Consider the following 26,039-nt stretch of genomic DNA (forward strand, 5'->3'; position numbering starts at 1 on the left):
GGTTGTGCATTGCATGCACACGATACAGTGATGACAATTGCCAAATATGGATTAAAAAAAGTGAAAGTCTGTTTATGAGATAAAAATTAATGTTGGCTATTAATGGTCAAAGAATGAAGTAGGATGGATAATAGAATGCACAAAAGAAAAAAACTAGATAGAATTTGTAAGCAGGAAATGATAAACACACATTTTTTTTTTTAGTATCTCACACACTCCTATTTAATCACAATAGTTGATTTCGTTTAATTTATTTAATTTAATGGTTAAAAATAAAAAAGGTGTGTATTAGACGCTAAAATTGGCATGCAAAAATCATTTCCATTTACAATAAATAAAATAAAGACTTTCTATAGATGTAATTAAATCCCTAAGTTATATTTTATAAAATATCACTTAAAATCTTAGAATCGCATTCAATAGTAACTTGCACACAAACAATTACAAATTGCCAGTCTTATATTCCAACATAAAAGCAAACATACAACCAAATAGCTTAGTCAATACTACGGTCTATTGGTATTTTTCTTCACTTGTAAGTGAGAGGTCTTAGGTTTCACTCTCGCCAAAGGCGAATTTGAACCACATTATTGCTTAGCCGACCCCCTCCTCCTTAGTGTAGATAATATCGTTTGTTCAAAAAAATAAAAATAAATAAAAATAAATAAATAAATAAAACTTAGAATATCAGTACGATCATGCTTGTATTTGGTTTAGTAGTTGTCCTCTTATTATGATTCATATATAAGTTACATTTTAATATGTATGGTTTAAAGATTCGTCAAGGATCTTCTTTGTAAACATTATTCTTTTTTTTTTTTTTAAATACTTTTTATTTTATTTGTGATGATTAGTTAAATTTAATATTTTCATTTTCGATAAGCGGCCAAGTGGTGGTTCTTTTTTTTTTTTTTTTTTTTTTTTTTTTGAAATGTACATGTTGTATCTGTCTTGTGACATATACGATATCTGGTAAAATTAAGGTCATTCCTTACAAATTAAGGTCATTCCAACAATGGTATTCCCATACGACCAACCAATAATGTCCTATATATGGTATGTAGTAACAAAAATAAAATTCCAAAAAGTAGATAATAAGCATGCTTAATTATTTTCCTATGTTAGATGTGACATCTCACATCGCTCAAGAGAGTGGATCCTGTAAGCCTTATATATATATATATATATATATATATATATATATATATATATATATATATATATATATATTCTTATCTCTACCTAGCACGAGGCCTTTTGGGAACTCACTGGCTTCGGAGTTCATAGAAACTCCGAAATTAAGCGAGTTCGCACGAGAGCAATCCCATGATGGGTGACCCACTGGGAAGTTCTCGTATGAGTTCCCAGAAACAAAACCGTGAGAGTGTGGTCGGGGCCCAAAGCAGGCAATATCGTGCTATGATGGAGTCGAGCCCGGGATGTGGTGGGGGCCCGAGCGGGGATGTGACAATTTGGTATCAGGGAGAAAAAGCTTTACTTATATTACAAGGAGAAATTCAAAATACGTAGTTTCTTTCAATTGTTCTTATAACATATGAGCTTCATTGATTAAAAAATATAAAATATAAAAATAAAAATAAAAACTAATATATGAGCTTCAGCCCGCCACAAAACGACGGCAGCTTGTATTTTAAAAAAAAACACAAAAGTTTAAACCTTATCGAACTTAAGAGGAAAATACGGTTTTCTGAGGAGTTTGAAATGAATAATTCACAAATATCTTTGTCTTTGACAACCCTAGAGAAACTTCCCAATTTTCTAGTGATCTAAAGAGGAAACAAAAACGGTGTTTGACCAAAAAAAACACTTAACCAAAAAACAAGGACGCAACCATGAAGCAATGAAGCATATTTTCCCTAACCCTAGACACGGATGAACAATCATAAAGCGATCTCTTGATGTAAAGTCATATTAGTAATATCTACATATGCTGTAAAAATCATCTTTGTTTTCAGTACTTACACAAAGATAGGGACCCATTTGACCATTGAGTTGGTTAGCCAAGAAGTTGGTGCGGCAAGTGCCCTAAATTCCACCACTTTGAAACGCCAAAGACATCCTTCTTTTACAATTAACCTCGAGAATGCGTCAACGGGCATTTCTTAATGCCTTCGTCCGTTTATCCTTTGTCCTGTTAAGAAAACAAAGAGATTTCATTTAATTTTCACCCAACACGGAGAAACATGCATGCATGAGAAGATTATGATTCTCTGCCAGCCTCAATAGAATTGCAATCTACAAGTAATTTCAATAGGAGCCGACGATTTTTAGTTGAATTTCGGAGAGGAACTCAGTTGGAATGTCCTGTGTCCATTAAATGATTTAACTTATCCAAGCGCTACTGATCATAATATGCATATAGAATTTCTAAAAGAAGAAAACATAACCAACCCACTACAATATACATAATAAGATGGCCGGCATTTATCCTATTTTATCAAAAACTACACTTGAGAACGGGCAATAAGTTCTATAAATATCTTCTCATTACACTTCATGCATGTGCCTATAGATCTATCAAATTCTTTGTCAGGAGAAAAATAAAATGTTCCGAATTATGTACCCGCATGTATATATGTATATGTAAATGAATGTATCTGGGAATCGATGGCAATTCATACCTTTGAAGTATTTTTCGATGGCAAAAGGATATTATATTATATTGTCTTATTAGTAAAGCGATCGAGCTATGTTAAACCTAACTTACAGTATACATATATGTACATGCATACATATATACCATGAGCACGTACATAGGTCAAAGCAACAGGACGCGCGAGAAGTGAGAGAGTGCCATTCATTTCCTTCGTTTTTCTTCCCCTCTGACCTCATTTTGCTGTCCGTACAAGTTTAACTCTTAACGTGTTCTCAAAGATGAATTTAGAGAGAAAATTAATAACCCTATATATTAATTAACCTTATAAGACCAAGCAATATATTGAACAGGATACCTCGCTAGCAATGAATTAATGCGATTTTTTACACATACAATAAAACGATTGCTTCTTGAGTTCAACTAAGGTTCCTTGTCGGGTGGACCATCATATATCTCACATCAAAAGAAAGTAATTAGAAACGAGGCAGCTGGTTTAGTCAATTAATTTAATAAATATTAATGTATACATAGGTCTCTAATGATGTCACTAAAACAGACTACTGGGAGTAATTTTCATTAGAAAAGATCATATAGCTGTAATGTCAGCTAAACAATTGAATTGCTTGCTCCCTCAAGTTTCTACCCGATACATCTAAACTCGGACTTTCTATGCCCTCTCTCAGGCCACGTATATTATGTTCCATCTGTCTCTTCATCACTACTCCTTCTCCAAGGACCACACAACATAATCAGAAAACACCTCCCATTTAAAAATCACAAGCATTAATGGTAATTTCAAGTCGCATGCAAGATATTATTATGAAACATTGACGATTGTTTGTTTGATTTTTCGAAAGATCCAGAAAAGAAGAGCAATTGACCTACTTGAAACAATTGGTTAGTTTTCATATGCATTTCCTTTCCCTTTCGCCCATATATAGTATAGTTATATAGGTTTTTTTAAAACCAATGAAAATTAGATTATGAAGCAGATCTGTTGAACACATCTTGCAATATTATAGTGACAGTACATATAATAATTACGTACTTAATTAGAATAATAAACAAATAAACAGAGGCAAACTGCTGAAATTACAAATTACGTACTTCTTTTTCAAGAACGTATCATGCATGCATTTGGTTCTATTAATTTTATTTGTTCATGTCAATGGTGAATTAAGACAGGAAAAAAACTTGACTGCAAGACGACTCAACTCAGCTGTTTCAGATAGACTCAAATCTGATTTTATTTCTTCGACAACCATCGGCTCCGGAAACCGTAGCCGCTTCCGCTGCGCACAGCTTTATCGAACACTTACCATTATTAGTAGGATTTCAGTATATTTAAATATATAACGTCATCTAATTGTATTAGTTGTGGTTGATCTCCTTCCTATGGTGTATGAAATCTTTTTCAAAACAAACTGACATTGGCCACCTGACCTAGGTGGGGTTTTGATCTCTCTCTCTCTCTCTCTCTCTCTCTACTAGCGACAATGACAGTTTGAATATGTTTTGTTAAGCGCTTGAATTAACAAATAGAGACTGCAGCAGAGAAGCAACCGAGATTGGTTTATATATGAGAGCAACCTCCATTACGTCCCGTACACGTGAATGGTAATTGAGCATTCATCGAACAACAACTTCACTCTTTTCAACCATTCATACCCCAACAACCCTAATACAAAGCAAAAAAGTTGTGGGGTCACAGAAATCTATGCTAATTTCATCATATATCTTTACCGTTTGAATGAAAGTTTACGTGTCCATCGAAAGCATTTCTTAATTTACTTCATTATTGTTCTCGTATACCTTTGAACCCTATTGGTTTTGACTCAAGCACGGAGAGAGGGTATATCACCTTTTTAATTATAAGATGCTTGCATTATTTAATAAGAGACTCAACATAGAATATAGTTTCTTCCTAACTGATAGCTAGTCTCAGACTAGGACTCCAAATCGTGCATTCAAATTTATAATCACTATCGATCAACCATTGCTCAAGCCTTCTTTATCAATCCTTACTAACATACTACGTACCAAGGCATCCAATTTTCTCAACCATTATGCCTAACATTATGGAATATATATTATATACATATTTACTAAATAAACATGAACGATATATGTTTCCATATTATCAAGTACTGGTACGAGACATATTCCTGTCCACATTGTACCACTTCTTCAATAGAAGTAAGATTAATGATAGGAGCATATTCATGTAACTTAATTAGCTTGTTCTCGTGCATTTATGTTGTGTTTCCTTAGTTATTTTAGGGTTTAAAGTCACTTTTGTGTATTTTCAGATTATAAGGCCAAAGTGTGCAAGAAGATGCAAATTGGAGCTTTATGGAGCAAAAGAGGAATGAATGAGTTGAAGACTTGAAGAAACGATGAATTCCTACTCCAACGATGAATTCCTACCAAAACGAGGATTCCTACTCAAACAAGGATTCCTACTTGAAGTAGGAAAGTTAACCCTAGGTTTCCTGTTTTGGTAACCTTTCCTAATCTTAAACGTTCGTATTTTCTAGCCACTTTGAAGGCCTTGTAGGCACTTTAGGACACAAAACGAAGGCCCTAGGCCCCTTAAACACCCTTGCCGTGCCCTTTTATCTTCTCCCCTTCCCTTGCCGTGCAAGGGAGGGCAATTTTGTCCTAGGTTTGCACTTAAAACACATGCTTCTAAACCCTAGCCGCACCTTGTCCTTTTATTTCTGAATTAAACCTATTTCCCTCTCCTAACCTAAACCCTAGCCGCACCTTGCAGCCATCCCTTTTAAATTCTGATTTTATTTCCTAATTTTAAAAGCCTTTGATTTAATTTTAATAAGCTAGGGTTTATTTTCTGAAACCCTACACATTTTACAACCTAGCCGCACCCTATATTCTCTTCTTTGATCCATTCTTTTTAGTTTTCAGCCACAAACTCATCTCAGCCGCAATTCCCATCCAAAAACCCTAAGCCTTCTAATCTGAGCCATACCCTTTATTCTAAAACCCTAACTCTCTTCTCTCATTGATTCAACTTTTCATTCTACACATCATTCAGCCACCATAACCCTATTTTCCCCCTAAGCCGTAGCTCCCATTCATCATTCGCCCTAATTTCCCCCTAAGCCGCAGCCACCATTCACTCTCCTCTCTAATCCGCAGCCATCCCCACCCATTCAGCCACCATACAAACCTTCCTCCATCACTCCACCACCTTGCCGCACCACCATATCACCATAACCCCATCCCTAAACCAGAAAATCATCCAAAAACACCATAAAACCTCTCTGCCGCAGCAAGGAGAAGAAGAAAGAGGGACTTAGACGCGCAGAAATTCAAGTGGATTCGTTGGGCATTCTAGGTGTAATCAATCTTTTAATCTTTATGTTTAAATTCAATTTTATTTCTCTTTCTGTAAACATGAGAGGCTAAATCCCTAGTTAGCTAGGGGGTGATTCGAAACCATGTTTATGCTTGCAATATGAATTGATTACCTTTGGTTGGAATTTCATGAATTGTGGATTCAATTTGTTTAACTGCTTGATTGATAACTTATTTGTGTATGTTTATTGAGAGTGCACGCTTAATTTTCATGCATGAATATGACGCTAGAATATAAGTGAATTTCACCTAATAGTTATGAACTTATATTCACAAATAGTGGAGGTTGCTTATAAAAAATCGCGTTAAATGAATTCTTGGCACTAGTTTCATGCTCATCATAGTAACGAATGCCTCGTCAACACTTATGATTTCCAAAGAACGTAATGATTCTAACTTGTATCTTTATCATGCTGTTCATATAGAGAACTTGTTAGGAATAATTTGTTTGCGATGCATATTCATCCAATTCAATGATTCTAGGGAAATCTGAAGGTTAATTTAAGCGGACCTAATTAACTCAGGGTGTTGAGTTTCATAATTCATCGAAAGACCAACTGAAAATCATCTTGTATGCAAGTGTGACATGTGTGGAGAAGAACCTTCTAGCTAGCATTTCATCCATATTTTCATCAAATTCATCTTTACAATCTGCCCTTAATTACAATCTGTGCATTTTATTTAATTTCGTCAAAAACTCAATCCCCCTTTACTTTAGTGTCCAATTTAGTTAGAAAGTGTCTTAGTTTGTGTTTCTAAGTGTTTTGAATCAATTTATTTCCCAAATTCGTCCAAAGTAGTCAAAGTGCTCAAAACTGCCCAGAAAGTGTTTTTAAGGCAGTTTTGAGTGTTTTGGTGCTGTTTTGAGTCTTTTGATTTGTTTTAGTGTTTTAAGTGTTTAGTTTTGCATTCTTTGAGTCTAGTTTAGTGTTTTAACCTTTGTTTTAAGTTGTTGAGTCAGTTTCCAAGTGATTTAGTAATCCCTCCTAATCCCCGGTTTAGAACGATCCCTACTTATACATATACTACAATTGTCACAAGAGGGTTTTAATTTGTGTGCTTATTTAGTTCGCATCAATTAACCAATAATAAGACTTGTCATTTGTGTTGTGTTTCCATATTCGTGTCGTTTTCGTGACATACCCCATATCTTAATGTGTCATGTCATGTAACACAGTTAAAATGAACGAGTAATATGAACCAAACCGAACTCGACCCATTAATATTAACGGGTAATATGACCCGACCCATTACCCCTTAAAGAAAATATATTTTAAATCAATAAATAATCAATTGAAAAACATAATACTAAATTAGTATATGCATATCACGTTGTCATATAAATATTACTTGAAAACATAAAAACACATTTGTCTTTCAAGTATCACATAAATATTAATTAATGTATAAGTGTGAAAAATATAAAATACATATATGGGTATATTTATATTGATATATATATATATATATATATATATATATATATAAACGCTCGTAATGACAAGCTTTAAAACTTTCGTGAAGGGCTCAACTTCGAAATTCGCCACTATAACCATTAATATCGAAACGTGATATCAACGATTTGAACCGTCTATATCCGCTAAAAGATCATGTCTTCAAAAAAGAAAATCTGAAAAAGGAAATTCGGTGAGAGAAAAAAGCATAATCGACAATCGATGGTCAAATATAAATCTAAAGTTTATGGATTTTGGTGTCAAATTTCGAAGTTGTTCCCTTCACGAAAGTTGTAAAACTTATCATTACGAGTGATTATATATTTTTTTAATGTGTTTTATAATGTTTTAATCTCACTTTTAAGAGGATAAAACATTTATGAGTAACTGTATGAGAGAACTTTGTTAGGTCATTGACTCTAAAGTTGAAAGTCTGTCTTTTTGCCTATACTGATATTGTCACATCCCGGCCCGGGACGGAATCACTTCCCGGGCCCGCTCCACCACCGTAGCACGATATTGTCTGCTTTGGGCTTACCATTCTCTCACGGTTTTGTTTTTGGGAACTCACGAGCAACTTCCCAGTGGGTCACCCATCCTAGGAGTGCTTTCGCGCGCTACTCGCTTAACTTCAGAGTTCCGATGGAACCCGAAGCCAGTGAGCTCCCAAAAGGCCTCGTGCTAGGTAGGGATGGGAATATACATTTAAGGATCACTCCCCTGGACGATGTGGGATGTCACAATCCACCCCCTTTAGGGGCCCGACGTCCTCGTCGGCACACCACGGCCAGGGTTAGGCTATGATACCAAATTGTCACATCCCGGCCCGGGGCGAATCACTTCCCGGGCCCGCTCCACCACCATAGCACGATATTGTCCGCTTTGGGCTTACCATTCCCTCACGGTTTTGTTTTTAGGAACTCACAAGCAACTTCCCAGTGGGTCACCCATCCTGGGAGTGCTCTCGCGCGCTACTCGCTTAACTTCGGAGTTCCGATGGAACCCGAAGCCAGTGAGCTCCCAAAAGGCCTCGTGCTAGGTAGAGATGGGAATATACATTTAAGGATCACTCCCCTGGACGATGTGGGATGTCACATATATTATCTAGTTGATTTGAATTTTGGATAACAAATCAAGTAAAATTACCCCAGTAATAATAATAAAACACTCTCATAATAAAAATAAAACTTAAAAAAAATAATAGTGCCGATTTAGTCCTTGAATTATCACATCAGTGAAAATTAGGTCCCTGAATAATGTTTTTGGGTAAAATAAGTCCCTAAATTCAATAAAAATTGTTAATTTCATCCCTACTATTATATTCAAAGCTATTTTATTCAATTTTTTGTCAACTTAAGTTACTTGACACACTTTAGAGTGTAATACCGTCATTTTCTGACCTATAAACCCTTAACATTTCATATAGGTTGCAAATCTAACATCTAATTTACCCTCCAAAGTTAACTCCATACACTATTTCTTTATGAAAAATTATCAATCTACCTTTCAATGTGTATCACATGCAAGTAACATGACATAAATTGAGGAAAATTTGAATATAGTAGATTCAAATATAATATTAACGATGTAATTGGCAGGTTTTTATAATTCAAAGACTAATTTTTCTGAAAATATAGTTTAGGAACCTAATTTTCACTCAGGTGATATTTTAGGGACTTAATTCGCAGTTTCAATACCATAATACATATTTAATATACCATATGTGACATCCCGTCCCGAGATTATTGGAACGCACGTGTGAAATTACAATTTTACCCCTAGTTTGTTTTCGTTATGTTTTTGGTTGTTTTGTGTGGTGTTGGCAAGCTTAGGGCCACACACACACACACTATCTCACTCTCACTGTCTCTCTCTCTCTCTCTTTCTTTCCCCCGAGAACCCCATTCCTTCTTCTTCATTTTGAAAACGTACGGACACACGCCAAACCCACCAAATCCTAGTAGATCGAGGAAACCAAGGGTACTGTAGTGATCGTGAGGTTGAGAGGAGTCTAGTGGTACCATTTTCAGGTAAGGTTGTAGCCGTTTTCACGTCGATTCGACGAGGTCCGTTTTAGTTACTATTCATGCAAACTTATTCTAGCGTGTTTTTGGACTTTTGAAGCTTGTAGTTGTGTTCGTGAGGTCCCAAGGAGCCCCGGAGTGCTTCGTTGGACAAATTTGGACGTCGGGATCGTCCTGTTCTAAGTTGGCCGGTTTTGGAGAGTTTGCACAGGTATAATCTAGTGAGTTTTAGACCTTAAAACGTGTATGGTTGTGTTCTACTAGTTTAGGGCTTTAATTTGGTGCAAGAAACGTGAAGAATGGTGGAAAAATGAGCGAGAAAACCCAAGTTGCAGGTTTGGAGATTGAACGAAGAAGGTGACGGAATATTCCGTCAATTCTGACGGAATATTCCTGACGCCGTTAACGGTATCCGGTTAATTCTAACGGAATATTCCTAACGGCGTCAATTGACGCCGTCAGTGTGCATGGCACGTGGCCGCGCGTGGGGGGCGCGTAGGTCCGTGCCTATTTCGGCGCGTGGGGGCGCGTGAGGGGTCCAAAAATTATTTTAAAAATATAGTTGTGATCCTGAGGTTGTGTAGAGCACGTTGGTTTATTCATTTATCCAATTTGAGCAATGTATGAGGACTTATTACGAGGAGTTGGTTATGTGCTTTAAAGTTAACGTTTTTATAGCTTTTTCGCATATAGGTGACACGTACCCCGAGGACGAGCGTGCACACGCGAGGCAGGGGGGCTACGACCCTTCTACATACCAGTGAGTGGGCTTTTAGTTTTCCGTATATACCTATATACTATATTTTCCCAGAACTTGAATAAATGTTTATTCATTATGCCATGCATTACATTATCGTTTTTCGTGCATCGTTGGGTACGTTATTAGTTGCATATATTTATACATATGCATATTGGGTGCTGTGGACGCACAGGTAAGTGCCAGGTAAGCGTTGTGCATGTTTATGTTTCAGTAATGGTTTGAGATAGTTAGAGAGCTCATAACCTGCACCCCCGGTGTTAGTGCTCCCGCCCGTGGCCAGGGCACAGTCCTTCACGTGATGTTCACCTCCCGCACCTTATGCTTACCTTGGATTCAAGGTAGGTGCACAGTCCTGTCATACATACCACTTTAGGTGGTTCCGACTCGTAGGTGACCCGCGATTATTCGCCCAGTCTTCACGTGATCGTAGCACTTGTTTACACCCAGGCCTGTCGTACAGACCACTTTAGGTGGTTCCGACTCGTGGGCAGGTTTAGATATTGAGATTGAGATTGACTCGTGGGCAGGTTTAGGTGACTCCGGCTGCCAGATTACATGATATTGATATGTTTATACCTGGGCACTTGCATATCGTTATGAGATTTTGGCATGGCATATTCTTGAGCATGATTGGCATATCTACACTTACTTACATATGTTTATTTTCTGGGATGTATACAGGTTTTACGGCGAGGGGTTAGAAAGTATTTTATAAATGGTTTTCGAAAGCTTTGTTTTTGCCCACTCACACTTTTGTTTTGCGCCCCTCCAGGTTCTAGTTGAGTAGCAGTTCCGGTGGTTTCCCAGAGGGCTTGTTCGGCACTTCTGACAGACACCTATCATTGTAGGGTCACCTTCGGGTGAACTATTGTCGCTAACTTTTCTTTTGGACTGCTGTTGTCTGGCTCTGAAATTGTGACTCACACGCTAGCACTTATTTAGTACTTTGTATGTTAGTTTAGTTTTTAACTATTCGTACTTACGTTATTACTTTATTAGCTTCCGCACGTGCACATGGCTACGTCACCTTAGTGTGACGGCCAGCACGCTCCAATCTCGGTCGGAGTGTGTCAGTTTGGTATCAGAGCCTAGGTTTGGCAGTCCTGTGTCCTTGTGAGTATTCTAATGGTTTTGGTGTCTTCTGTCAGAATTATGCCGCCTCGTCGGGAACCCCGTCGTACTTCTGAGTCTAACTTCCCCGATGTTGCTCAGTTGGGGGAAGTTTTTGCTACAGCCCTTCAGTCTGTGTTGCGCCTTCCCCAGAGGACTCCTCTGGAGACTATGTACAATCTGAAGTTGGATTAATTTAAGGGTAGTGAGGGGCACGAGGGCGCAGAGCGCTGGCTAGAACACATAGAGAAGACTTTCCGTGTGCTGCATAATCTGGGGAACTTGCCTATGGAGAGGTGGGTCGAGACGACCTCATGGTTTCTGGATACGGAGTCGGCAGCTTGGTGGGAGCAGGAGCTTCGTAGGTTGACTCCAGATCAGAGGACTGATTGGAATGTTTTTACGGATTTGTTCAAGAGAAGGTATGTGCCCCCTGAGTACATTGACCGTAAGAAGCAGGAGTTTACCGAGCTAAAACAGCGGAAGATGTCAGCGAATGAGTACTACCGTAAGTTTACGGACTTGTCTCGTTACCATCCTGATGTCGCTGGTAATCCGGCGGAGATGCTGCGTCTTTTCCGTTTGGGCACCAGGAAGAAGTGGCGTTCTATGGCGACCACTGTCCACTGCGAGACTTACCGGGACTTCTATGAGATACTGTTGAGGATCGAGGACTCTGAGAATATGTCGAGCGACACTGATGAAGAGAAGGACAGCAACCAGAAGAAAGATGACAAAGGCAAAGGTCACGCATCGCTCGGGCCTCGTCAAACTCAGAACTTCAAGAGGGGTGGTGCTAGCTCGAGTTCTTCAAGTGGCGGCTTCAGTGCCACTGGACAGGGTCGTGGAGGTAGATTTTCTGGTGGCGCTAGAGGCCAGAGGCAGGGCGATGGTGGTCGAGGCAGAGCCCCTATTTGCCGCAGGTGTAACAACCGGCATTTCGGTGAGTGTAGACGTGGTAGCAACGGTTGCTTCACATGTGGACAGGTGGGACATAGAGCGGCGAATTGTCCCCAGGGTCAGCAGCAGCAGAAACCACAGCAGACCTTTATGCCACCACCTGCACCACTCCAGCAGATCCAGGGTCCTAGTAGCTACGGCCAGACGGGTCGAGGTGGTGCATACCACTATCAAGGTGATGCTGTCCCTTATGCTCCGGGGCAGTATCAGTATCCCCAGGATCCTTATTCCCAGGGTGGCTATCCTCAGTATTCGGGCGGCTATATGCCGTATCCTCCAGCTCCAGCGGGTGGTTCTCAGTGGTATCAGGGAGGACAGTATCAGCAGGGGGAGATTGCCACTAGCAGTGCAGGGTCTTCGAGACAGTCGGGTCAGCCCAGTCAGGGGCGTGGTGCTCAGGGACGCGGCGTTCAGGCGAGCAAAGGCCGCGGCGGGCGTCAGTAGGGACAGGGGCGTCTTCACAATATTTCTCTGCAGGACGCTCAGAACAACCCAGACTTGATTATGGGTACGTTGAACATTCTTGGTTGTTTTGCTAGAGTCTTAATTGATTGTGGAGCTACACATTCCGTAATTTCTCATACATTTGCTCAAGTGACGCAACCTCGCCCGACACCTCTAGGGTATGATTTAGAGTTTGTTATGCCTAGAGGAGAGAGTTGCGTTGTAGATTGTGTGTACCCAGGATGTCCAGTGATCGTAGAGGGTGTTGCTTTGTCAGCCGATCTTATCCCGTTAGATATTGTGGACTTTGATGTGATTCTGGGCACGGATTGGTTACATTTCTATCGTGCCAACATTGACTGTTACGGGAAAGTAGTTACGTTTCACCGACCTGGACTAACTGTGGTTACTTTTGTTGGTGAGCAGAGTGGGGTGAGATATGGCATTATTTCGGCTCTGCTAGCGAAAAAGTTGTTGTCTAAAGGTTGTCAGGGGTACCTAGCTCATGTGGTGTTAGATGAGGCTGTTCCTAGCAGAGTGGAGGATGTGAGAGTGGTCAGACACTTCCCTGATGTTTTTCCCGAGGATTTACCTGGTTTACCCCCAGATCGAGATGTGGAGTTCACTATTGAGTTGATTCCAGGTACTAATCCTATTTCTTTAACTCCTTATCGTATGGCTCCCGCGGAGTTAAGGGAATTGAAAGTTCAGCTGCAGGAGTTAGTGGATAAGGGATTTATCCAGCCTAGTACTTCGCCTTGGGGCGCTCCAGTGTTGTTTGTGAGGAAGAAGGATGGAACTTTGAGGCTGTGCATCGAATACAGGCAACTGAATCGGGTGACGATTAAAAACCGTTATCCATTGCCTCGTATCGATGATTTGTTCGATCAGCTGAGAGGTGCTTGTGTGTTCTCTAAGATTGACCTGAGGTCTGGTTACTATCAGTTGAAGATTAGTAGGGATGATGTCCCTAAGACGGCGTTCAGGACTCGTTACGGTCATTACGAGTTTCTAGTTATGCCATTTGGGTTGACGAATGCACCAGCCGCCTTTATGGATTTAATGAACCGGGTGTTTCAGCCTTATCTGGATAGATTTGTTATTGTCTTCATTGACGATATTCTGGTGTATTCTAAGTCGAAAGCCGAGCATGTTCGACATCTTACTTTGGTGTTGAAGAGGTTGAGGGAACAACAGCTATATGCTAAGTTTAGCAAGTGCCAGTTCTGGTTAGATCAAGTCGCTTTCTTGGGACACATCATTTCTGCTCAGGGTATTCTGGTTGACCCTCAGAAGGTGGCAGCTGTGGAGAGTTGGGAGCAACCACGAACCGTCACCGAGGTGAGAAGTTTCCTTAGTTTGGCAGGGTATTATCGGAGATTCGTTAAGGATTTTTCGGTGATTGCCTTGCCACTGACGAGATTAACGAGGAAGGATGTTAAATTTGAGTGGGATGATAGGTGTGAGCAGAGTTTCCAGCAGTTGAAGCATTGTCTCACTCATGCACCTGTTTTGGCACTCCCAGACGATAGTGGTGATTTCGAGGTTTATAGCGATGCTTCCTTGAATGGTCTGGGATGTGTATTGATGCAGCATGGTAGGGTGATTACTTATGCTTCGCGGCAGTTGAAATCTCATGAGTTGAATTACCCTACACATGATTTGGAGTTGGCTGCTATCATTTTTGCGTTGAAGTTGTGGAGACACTATCTTTACGGAGAGAAGTGCAGGATCTTTACAGATCACAAGAGCCTCCAATATATTTTTACTCAGAGGGAGCTTAATCTTCGTCAGCGGAGGTGGTTGGAGTTGCTCAGCGATTACGATTGCACGATTGATTATCATCCTGGTCGTGCGAACGTAGTGGCTGATGCACTTAGCAGGAAGTCTCATGGTCGTATCAATGCGTTGTATGCGAGTCATGTTCCTCTTTTGGTGGACTTGCGTGCTACGGGAGTAAGGCTAGAAGCCGAAGATCGAGAAGTGGCGCTACTTGCTAATTTCCAAGTTAGGCCAATTCTTATTGATCGGGTGCTTGAAGTGCAGGTAGCCGATCAGGAGACTCAAGAATTTATTCAAGCTCGAGAGCAAGGAAGGAGGCGAGACCTCAGAGTTCGTGATTCGGATGGCATGTTGATGCTAGAGGGTAGAATGTTCGTGCCTAATAGTGTGGAGTTGAAGAAAGAAATTCTTGATGAAGCACATATCTCGGCTTACGCCATGCATCCAGGAGCTACCAAAATGTATCATACCATTCGACCATTTTATTATTGGCCGGGTATGAAGAGGGAGATAGCCGAGTATGTGAGCAGATGTGCTGTTTGTCAGCAAGTTAAAGCAGAAAGAAAGAAGCCATTTGGGTTGTTGCAGCCGCTTCCCGTTCCAGAGTGGAAATGGGAAAATATCACTATGGATTTTGTGTACAAGCTCCCGCGTACACATAATGGCTTTGACGGCATTTGGGTGATCGTCGATCGGCTCACTAAATCGGCACATTTTATTCCAGTGAGAGAGAAGTATTCTTTGAGCCGGTTAGCGGAGTTGTTTATCTCGAAGGTTGTGAAGTACCACGGTGTCCCGATGAGTATTGTTTCGGATCGAGATCCACGATTTACATCGAAGTTTTGGGTGGCTTTCCAGGAAGCTTTGGGCACGAGATTACTTTACAGTACGGCATATCATCCACAGACAGACGGACAGTCAGAGAGAACTATTCAGACTTTGGAGGATATGCTGCGAGCTTCGGTGTTGCAGTTTGGTGACGCTTGGCACCAGCGGTTGGATTTGATGGAATTTGCCTACAACAACAGTTTTCATTCGAGCATTGGCATGGCGCCATTTGAGGCCTTGTATGGCAGAGCTTGTCGTACACTGTTGTGTTGGTCAGAGGTTGGAGAAAGAGTTTTAGTGGGTCCGGAGATTGTCGAGGAGACTACTCAGAATGTTCAGGTAATTAAGTCAAACCTGAAAGCAGCTCAAGACAGGCAAAAGAGTCTAGCGGATCGGCATGCTACGGACAGAGTGTATGAGGTTGGAGATTGGGTATTTTTGAAGCTTTCACCGTGGAGAGGTGTTGTGCGATTCGGAAAGAAGGGGAAGTTGAGCCCCAGGTACATCGGACCATACATGGTCACAGAACGAGTTGGTGAGGTAGCTTACAGGTTGGAGTTACCTCCGGAGTTGGCTAGAGTGCATAATGTTTTTCACGTGTCTATGCTCCGACACTATGTTGCTGATCCATCTCATGTGATACCTCCTCAACCGTTAGAGATTAATCCAGATTTGACGTATGACGAGGAACCGGTGACGATCATCGATTGGAAAGAGAAGGTTCTGAGGAACAAGACGGTGAACTTAGTGAAGGTTTTGTGGATGAACCATTCAGTTGAGGTAGCTACATGGGAGACAGAAGACCGGATGAGGGATTTGTATCCTCGTTTGTTCTTTGGCCACTAGGGGTTGCTGCTTGTTGTTTTGAATTTCGGGACGAAATTCTATTAAGGTGGGAAGGTTGTGACATCCCGTCCCGGGATTATTGGAACGCACGTGTGAAATTACAATTTTACCCCTAGTTTGTTTTCGTTATGTTTTTGGTTGTTTTGTGTGGTGTTGGCAAGCTTAGGGCCACACACACACACACTATCTCACTCTCACTGTCTCTCTCTCTCTCTCTTTCTTTCCCCCGAGAACCCCATTCCTTCTTCTTCATTTTGAAAACGTACGGACACACGCCAAACCCACCAAATCCTAGTAGATCGAGGAAACCAAGGGTACTGTAGTGATCGTGAGGTTGAGAGGAGTCCAGTGGTACCATTTTCAGGTAAGGTTGTAACCGTTTTCACGTCGATTCGACGAGGTCCGTTTTAGTTACTATTCATGCAAACTTATTCTAGCGTGTTTTTGGACTTTTGAAGCTTGTAGTTGTGTTCGTGAGGTCCCAAGGAGCCCCGGAGTGCTTCGTTGGACAAATTTGGACGTCGGGATCGTCCTGTTCTAAGTTGGCCGGTTTTGGAGAGTTTGCACAGGTATAATCTAGTGAGTTTTAGACCTTAAAACGTGTATGGTTGTGTTCTACTAGTTTAGGGCTTTAATTTGGTGCAAGAAACGTGAAGAATGGTGGAAAAATGAGCGAGAAAACCCAAGTTGCAGGTTTTCCCAGTTTCCGTCGCCGGAGATTGAACGAAGAAGGTGACGGAATATTCCGTCAATTCTGGCGGAATATTCCTGACGCCGTTAACGGTATCCGGTTAATTCTAACGAAATATTCCTGACGGCGTCAATTGGCGCCGTCAGTGTGCATGGCACGTGGCCGCGCGTGGGGGGCGCGTAGGTCCGTGCCTATTTCGGCGCGTGGGGGCGCGTGAGGGGTCCAAAAATTATTTTAAAAATATAGTTGTGATCCTGAGGTTGTGTAGAGCACGTTGGTTTATTCATTTGTCCAATTTGAGCAATGTATGAGGACTTATTACGAGGAGTTGGTTATGTGCTTTAAAGTTAACGTTTTTATAGCTTTTTCGCATATAGGTGATACGTACCCCGAGGACGAGCGTGCACATGCGAGGCAGGGGGGCTACGACCCTTCTACATACCAGTGAGTGGGCTTTTAGTTTTCCGTATATACCTATATACTATATTTTCCCAGAACTTGAATAAATGTTTATTCATTATGCCATGCATTACATTATCGTTTTTCGTGCATCGTTGGGTACGTTATTAGTTGCATATATTTATACATATGCATATTGGGTGCTGTGGACGCACAGGTAAGTGCCAGGTAAGCGTTGTGCATGTTTATGTTTCAATAATGGTTTGAGATAGTTAGAGAGCTCATAACCTGCACCCCCGGTGTTAGTGCTCCCGCCCGTGGCCAGGGCACAGTCCTTCACGTGATGTTCACCTCCCGCACTTTATGCTTACCTTGGATTCAAGGTAGGTGCACAGTCCTGTCATACAGACCACTTTAGGTGGTTCCGACTCGTAGGTGACTCGCGATTATTCGTCCAGTCTTCACGTGATCGTAGCACTTGTTTACACCCAGGCCTGTCGTACAGACCACTTTAGGTGGTTCCGACTCGTGGGCAGGTTTAGATATTGAGATTGAGATTTGAGCTCTAGATGCAGCCGTACAGGTCACGTTAGGTGACTCCGGCTGCCAGATTACATGATATTGATATGTTTATACCTGGGCACTTGCATATCGTTATGAGATTTTGGCATGGCATATTCTTGAGCATGATTGGCATATCTACACTTACTTACATATGTTTATTTTCTGGGATGTATACAGGTTTTACGGCGAGGGGTTAGAAAGTATTTTATAAATGGTTTTCGAAAGCTTTGTTTTTGCCCACTCACACTTTTGTTTTGCGCCCCTCCAGGTTCTAGTTGAGTAGCAGTTCCGGTGGTTTCCCAGAGGGCTTGTTCGGCACTTCTGACAGACACCTATCATTGTAGGGTCACCTTCGGGTGAACTATTGTCGCTAACTTTTCTTTTGGACTGCTGTTGTCTGGCTCTGAAATTGTGACTCACACGCTAGCACTTATTTAGTACTTTGTATGTTAGTTTAGTTTTTAACTATTCGTACTTACTTTATTACTTTATTAGCTTCCGCACGTGCACATGGCTACGTCACCTTAGTGTGACGGCCAGCACGCTCCGATCTTGGTCGGGGTGTGTCAATATGGCTCTTTGTATTTTATAGTAAGTTTTTTTAGTAGTTTAACTTTAAATTATCAAAATAATTTTTTCTTAAACTCATTAAGGACCCGTTATTAACGAGTTTTTAATGGGTGACCTAATAACAACCCGATTAGTTATTGTATTGACTCGAAACTCGTTATTTTCGTGTTGTGTTAACAGGTCTTGTAAGAAATTGTCAAGTCTACCAATAATACAAGTAGGATAACTTCTATTAGAGCTCTACAATCACAATGTACTACACAAAAATATGATATCTCCAACATTTTCTTATTTATTATCACTGTTGATCAAATATAGTTATCCAGCCATGGTTTCCATATACTCAATGGCCTCAATTGAAAATGTATGTGCATGTGTGAAAATATTATTGCACTCGATATGGTATATATGTTGCCATACTATATATAACAATACGAAGAATTAATCCATCTGGAGGTTTGGATGAATATAGGGTTTAGGATCATGGGCACACGCATTTAATACATATTTTATTTTGTAGGGCACACTTCTTAATGTATTTTAATGATCTGAATTATCTATATCTTAGTACATCATTCATAGATCAACTTTACAAAAAGTTAGACAAATCCAAAAGGCTAAATATCCAAAATGGTCCTTGAGATTTGTATAATCAATAAAAATGGTTCCTGAGATTGTTCACTGTCCATGATTTTGGTTCTTCCATTAAAAACTCTTTCGGCAATTTTCAAAGCTTCATAACTCAATCGATTATTAACCAAATTCGACCCATAATATATCAAAATGAAGATAGGAAAGTGTAGAGCAAGATTATACCTATTTGGAAGCCCAATGGTCGCCAAAAATAGCCGAAAATAGCCTAAAAGGTGACTGGTTCGTGGGAAAACTAGAAAACTGGAAAACTTGCTGGAAACTAGGTAAACTTTAAACGTTCATAACTTCTTCAATACTCAACGAAATTGAGTGATTAAAAAAATGAAAATCATACTTCTTGATGAGACGAAGATAATGGTACCTTTCTCCATGGCTAAATCATCGTGTTTTGGCCAAAAAAGGCTCAAAAGTGGCTAACTTGAAAATGGTTAGCCACTTTCGAGTCATTTTCCGAACAAACCAAGGCGAGTTAGCCTTCGAGAAAGTACCATTATCTTCATCTCATCGAGAAGTATGATTTTCGTTTTTAAATCACTCGATTTCGTTGAGTATTGAAGAAGTTATGAACGTTTAAAATTTACCTAATTTCCAGCGAGTTTTCCAGTTTTCCAGTTTTCCCACGAACCAGTCAACTTTTAGGCTATTTTCCGGCCATCTCCAGCGACCATTGGGATTCCAAGTGGTATAATCTTGTTCTACACTTTCCTATCTTCATTTTGATATATTATGGGTCGAATTTGGTTAAGAATCGATTGAGTTACGAAGCTTTAAAAATTGCCCAAAGAGCTTTTAACGGAATGACCAAAATCATAGAGGGTGGACAATCTTAAGGACCATTTCTATTGATTATGCAAATCTCAATGACCATTTTGGATATTTAGCCAATCCAAAATCATTAAGATATCTATTTGTAAAGAAAAAAAAAGGATGAATACAGTTCTACAAATAATCACTAAAGTTAATCCAACAGTCATATGGTTTTGAATTTGGGTGATTTTTTTATAGACATGATATTAGAGATAAGATATAAATGATAGATGGTTAGATCATTGAAATACATTACAAAGTAAGTTTCACAAAAAGGTGTGTCAAAAAAGTATCTTCAGATCTTAACGCTATATGTATAACATAAATTTTCTCTTTCATGCAAATAAGATAGTGTTATGCTATCAAACTATTAATCATGACTATTAAGTGGGCAAAATACGTCTAAATGTGCAAGTTTGATTAACAATCTAACAATATGCATGATATGTTAAAATATATATTGTTTGTACCATATTATATCAACACTAAAACCATCGAGTATCAGCCAACTAGGAAGTCTTAGGAACCCTCTAAAAAGTCTTTGCTTCAGCAGCCTTACCGAAGCACACAAAATAACCTCTCAAAAAGTGAGGACCACAACGTGGAGACTCCTATAATTAATGGGAGACTTCTCTCCAATTTGAAGGCCAATTACAATGTGACAAGTAGCAATACTACATTAAATGCATTTCATCCCACATTGTCTAAGTCAAGAAATCTTCTTCAACTTTGCCTCTATAAAATGATATAAAACTTCTACTCCATTCACAGGGTTAATCACTATTACCAGTAAAACATTATATTCCCACTAAACTTGCCCACATGAAGCCTTAAATTGGAAAAGAAACGATACAATTCGACTGAAAAATCCCTTGTATTACGGCAAGAGTTGGACTAGTGACGCCATTTCCTACAAAAGAGCAGCTTGTGGGCCCAAATTGGACATTGGAGTCTAGTATGGAAAGGATTCATTTTCTTGCCAAATTTGTGCCTTTTCAATTTCATTTTCTATCCATTCCGCCATCTGATCTCCATCATTAAAGAAGTGCCGCTAGATATACCTAGGAGGGCATCATGACATATGATTATGCAGTATGTATCACTTGAAATGGGCTTTGAAGGGTAAAGTGATGATGATTATTGATCGACTACCATATATCTGGGCAGTGGGCTTATTTTTTGCTTTGTGAAGAAGGTTTTGTAGGGATTTTTCAAAGAGTACAATTAAAATCATTCTACACCGTTCTCATGCACGTTGTTTGTTTCTGGTTTTTGTTTATTTTGTTTTCAAAACTAGGGTAGTGACAGTTAATTCTTTAGGGATGATAACTCTGAAATTGACAAACTCATAGAATTTGGGGACTTGATAATATCAGAAAATTTGTATGAGTATCTTATGTAACCAAATTTCCTCACTAACTTTTAATCCTTTTAACTTTCCAAATGATTGTAGACTTGTAGTGTCCATGGAGAATTTGTGAGGATTTGAAGATAAAAGAGTCTCACATCGGTGAAAGAGAAATTTAGTATGGGCTTATAAGAGACTGTATTTTTCTTTATATTGTCAATTGATTTTAACCCTTTCTTCATGGTATCAAAGCAGGGAGAGAGTTTTCAGTGTGACCGGTACACGGGATGGTACACCACGTGTCACTATACAAATGGTGGGATATGTGTGTTACAAAGTTAATAACTTAAAAAATAAAATTTCCCACCACTTATATATAAAAACATGTGGTGTACGACCTGTGTTCTGATCACAATAAAAATTTTCTCCAAAGCATGTTGGTCCACGTGCGAAGCCCAACAACCACACATGCTCCACATCACCCAATTCATATTGTCCACGTGTTTGGCTTGAAAAAAATTGTCACAAGTGAAGGGGCGTGTGATGATGTGAAAGTACAGGAGTCTCACCTTGGTGAAAGAAGAAATCTAACAAGAGCTTAAAGCTAAACATATATTTATGAGAGTTGTTATTAGCACTCCAAAAAATTCATCATAAGCTCCAAACATGTAAAAAGGATGAAATACACTTGGAGGAGTGCAAAATAATTTTTATATAGTGCCGATAACATTTACTCATCTTACTGCATGAAATATATAACCTGAACATATTGTTTTTAATTTTCAAAAATTCATATGAACGCTAAGATGAATTTGAAGAGGGACTTAATGATTAGATCCCCATTTATGTATGGCTAATGTATATTTTTAACTCATTCAGGTGAAAAGTTGGCTAAATCTTATAATGGGCAAGCCATAATAGTTTGGTTTGAGTTTGCTTTTGGCAAGAATTAAACCTAAAACCTCTCACTTATAAGTAAAGAGCAATACTACTAGACCGTAATATATGACTAAAGTATTTTTAATTAGTTAATTTTTGGCACGAATGATATTCCAAGAGGGACTTAAAAGACTGAACAACTTAGATCATGAAACAAGAAGTAGGGAGAGCGCAAAGGACTGGTTTACTCCGTATTAAATACGCATGTGTTTCTTTATTGATATGGAAAAGAACAAATACAACTCCTAGAGGCAAGGATGGGATGGAGGATAGTAGATGAGAAGGGTAAAAAGATATACGTAGATACTTAGATCAAGGAGCTTTAGTACCAGAGTTGATGACATCTTTTATGGCAATAGGATAACCCAATTCAATGACTCGTGCACGAAAAGAAAAAATAAGCTCAACCTCATTCGGTTGTTAGGTGAGATAATCTGAATAAATCAATCTAGAATTAATTTTTACTTTTGAAGTTGCACTATCCAAATTTTGGTCATCGGCAACGGTGAAAAGCCAATATGCCTTTTACCACATAAAAACTTAACTATTGGCAGGAGACATCTGTTATCAATAGAGGTTGGTGCAAAATACTATAGTTGATTCACTATATGAACTGTTTATTTTCTACAGAAATTTTGTGAATCGGTTATTAAGAATTTTGAATATGAATTCGTACTCATATCTCAGTCCATACGTGGATATTGGTTATAAAAAAGCAAGAGAATAACAAGTGGCTAGACAATAGAGCGGAAGGAGCAGCAAGTTTGATCGTGGATAGAGCCTTATCCCCCCTGGCATACCATGGATGATCAATGCCCAACCCCCGAGACTCATGCCTTATTATGCCACCGTCTTCGTATAGTAGCCTACTCTCAGCGTCTTTTATGTTACCAAGATGAAGCTCGCTTCTTACACTACGTAGTGTGCCACCAAGAACAATGGAGAGATAGATGTGAGGATGTGAGGGTATCTACATCAGTGAAAGAATAAACATTGCAAGGACTTACCAGACGCTAAGCTACTTCCGTTATCATCAATTAGTTTTATGGTAGAACTTCAACATTCTTCATGCTGTCAGAACAAGTTAGCTCATATGTGAAGCCCAATGACCATAAGTGCTCCACATCACCCAAATGTACCCAATTATATTGTCCGCAAATATGGTTTAAAAATTCATCACCTATGGAAAAGCGTGAGGATATGAAGATAAAAGAATCTAACATCAAAAAAAAAAAAAAACCTTACAAACTCTTATGAGAGGTTGAGCAACTCCACATATTACCATACGTTCATAGTAGGCTCGGAAAATTCAAATGAACTCCATCTTATAAGCTTCTTATTGAGCCCAGAAACCAATGAATGATGATGATAATTCAACTCTGCACCGCCCAATGCCAGCCCTTAAGGCTATCTCTAATGCAAGGGACTAATATTTCAGATCAGTCCTGTATTTTTAACTATTCACTTATACGTATGAGGTTAGATAATTTTTTCCTTCAACAATTAGAAACTTATAATTCTCACCCCCGCCCCGCCCCCTTCCACATTATAATTTGCTAAACTTCTGTGTTTCAATGAATTTTTTATTTTTGCTAGTAATTCTGAAATTAGTTTTTGTATGATCAATCTTGTTTTATCTTTACGAACATTTTGATGTAAAAAAAAAAATTCAAATCCAAAACTAAATTGTTGATAAAATTGATTTTTTTTTTATGGATTATGAACAAATAGATGTGCATTTATAGATTTTTGGTGTTGGATCTTATGTGGGTTAATTAATTATATTATTTTGACCATTGAATTTAAACGTGAACAGTTCGATATTTTTTATTATCATTAAAATTGATTAAATTGAATTTGAGTCGATTTAAAAATAAATGTAGCAGAACGCGCCACCCTATATCTGAATAACACGCGCATCTAGGCCACAGAGAGGGTGCTTGCTGTGTGCTCACCCACACTAGATCTTTCTTCCCTGTTCCTGCTGACGCCATGGCCCGTCTTCTGCTGCAAGCTGGGGCCCTCGGCCCACTTGCTTCCTTATCCACCTGGGGGGAACCAATCCCAAATGTTACAAACCCAAAATCTCATTTTTCCCACCCAAGTACGCCCCTTGAAGTGGTTTTGGGCCTAAATTTTGGGTTATTTTTGTTTCTCCCCATCCCGAAAACCCCAACCCCTTATTGGAGATAGCCTAACAGGTGAAACGATCCCAAAACCAAGAAGACTAGAATGATGAGTTCCATATCCTTCTTATTTTGAATAAAACCAAGGTTTAAGACCACGTGTTAAGGTATAATTTCAACTTTATTATGCAAAGTTAAAGACCAAAGCAGAAAAATTATTTAGTACTATGATCTAGTAGTATTCTTTTTTATTTGTAAGTGAGTTTTAGGTTCAGTTTTTGTCAAAGGCGAATTTGAACCACATTATTATTAGCTTATTATGAGACTAAGCCCGTTGCTCTCCTCTTTAATGTAGATAATATTATTTGTTCAAAAATAAAAAACCAAAGCAGAAAAGTTCGTTGAAGAGTTCATTTATAGCCCATTTAGGAAACATATAAACCCTAGGTAACATGACCGAAAACTAAACCCTAGGTCAGAAATGCTAAGGCACCGAATGTATTAGCATCCAACTAATAGACGATGTCTGTAAATTCCACTTGGATGACTAGTCAGCCTGCAGAGTCGTGGACGGATCTTAAATTCTTAACCCTAATCCGACCTATTCTGCCGTCCGTTTAATGGTCCATATCATTCCATGTTAGAGTAGCCAAGTCAATCAATCAATTGTATGCATGGACAGATTGAAACCAACAAGGAAATGTCAGGTTCTTAGTGTTTACGGCCCATTACTATGATTGAGGCACAACCCAGGGGCCAGAACAAATAAATAGAACAAATTCAGAAGCAGTACTATAAGTTATGCCGGTTAGTTAGAATGAATGGAACTAATTTTCTATCCTTTATTGTCGTTTCGTTTGTACTAAACTTACTGTCATCGTATGTTCTGCATGTATGTAGCATTTGCTTGAAGCTCTAAATGCATGTTTTCTCGTGCTTTATGAAAGGGATGAGAAGCTTTCAAATAATCAATACCGTTTCTAACAGTATTTGGCAAATATAATTACAAGTGTTTCTAGGTTATAGAAGCATTCTTTGTAAATGCTTCTTATAGAGACGCTTATGCTCTTCCTAAATAGCCTACAAAACATGCCCTAAATTCACCAAACAAGTGTAACGTGAAAAAAAAAACCAGAAAGATAGCTATGAAAACAAACTCCAGAAAGATAGCTATGAAAACAAACTCCTAACATTCTAAGCTCTTAAGTTTAGTAGCACTGGGATCAAGATAACTTATATTATATTATACGTCTATGGATCAGACTTCAAGAGATTATTGGAGATAAACTTACCTTATACATGTCATTAATCCAGAGAAACATCTTGATCCTGCCAGCCCTTTCTAAGAGAAACGAGCGTCGAGCTAGGAGATGATCATCAAAGAACCTTCAATCAGATCATGATATAACAGTATGAGAGAGAGAGAGAGAGAGAGAGAGAGAGAGAGATCACCTTCAGGTCATCAACCGGGTTATGAATATATCTCGGTTGATCGGTTAAAGTTTAAGAGAACTTGGTCAATGATTCAAAACGCTTTCTGCATGGAAAGCTTTAAGTCACATGGTATATATATATATATATGTTATGGAGTAGGAATAGATTACCATCGTATAGATCTGCCCATGAATATGTATACCAATTGATTGGATATGTATATATATATATATATATATATATATATATATATATATATATAATAGGAGAGAATCCAGTCAAAGCTCTAAAAATTTAATGCAAA

At 39.1% G+C, this 26,039-nt stretch overlaps 3 long non-coding RNA genes across 3 annotated transcripts; 2 read left to right on the forward strand and 1 right to left on the reverse strand.

Annotated features, from left to right (window-relative positions):
* Window positions 1-1,894: 1,894 nt before the first annotated feature.
* Window positions 1,895-25,836, reverse strand: LOC148699244 (uncharacterized). The gene is made up of 3 exons (XR_015955150.1): window positions 25,754-25,836; window positions 25,594-25,664; window positions 1,895-2,152 (listed from the first exon to the last, which is right to left on the reverse strand). It is a non-coding gene; the product is annotated as an uncharacterized LOC148699244 (long non-coding RNA).
* On the forward strand, window positions 10,152-11,205 carry LOC148699245 (uncharacterized). The gene is made up of 2 exons (XR_015955098.1): window positions 10,152-10,233; window positions 11,006-11,205. It is a non-coding gene; the product is annotated as an uncharacterized LOC148699245 (long non-coding RNA).
* LOC148699246 (uncharacterized) lies at window positions 17,304-18,325 on the forward strand. The gene is made up of 2 exons (XR_015955135.1): window positions 17,304-17,338; window positions 18,126-18,325. It is a non-coding gene; the product is annotated as an uncharacterized LOC148699246 (long non-coding RNA).
* Window positions 25,837-26,039: the final 203 nt, after the last annotated feature.

This window comes from Pyrus communis, chromosome 1, assembly GCF_041283825.1.
Source record: "Pyrus communis isolate YQ-2024b chromosome 1, ASM4128382v1, whole genome shotgun sequence".
In the NCBI taxonomy this organism is placed as follows: Eukaryota; Viridiplantae; Streptophyta; class Magnoliopsida; order Rosales; family Rosaceae; genus Pyrus; species Pyrus communis.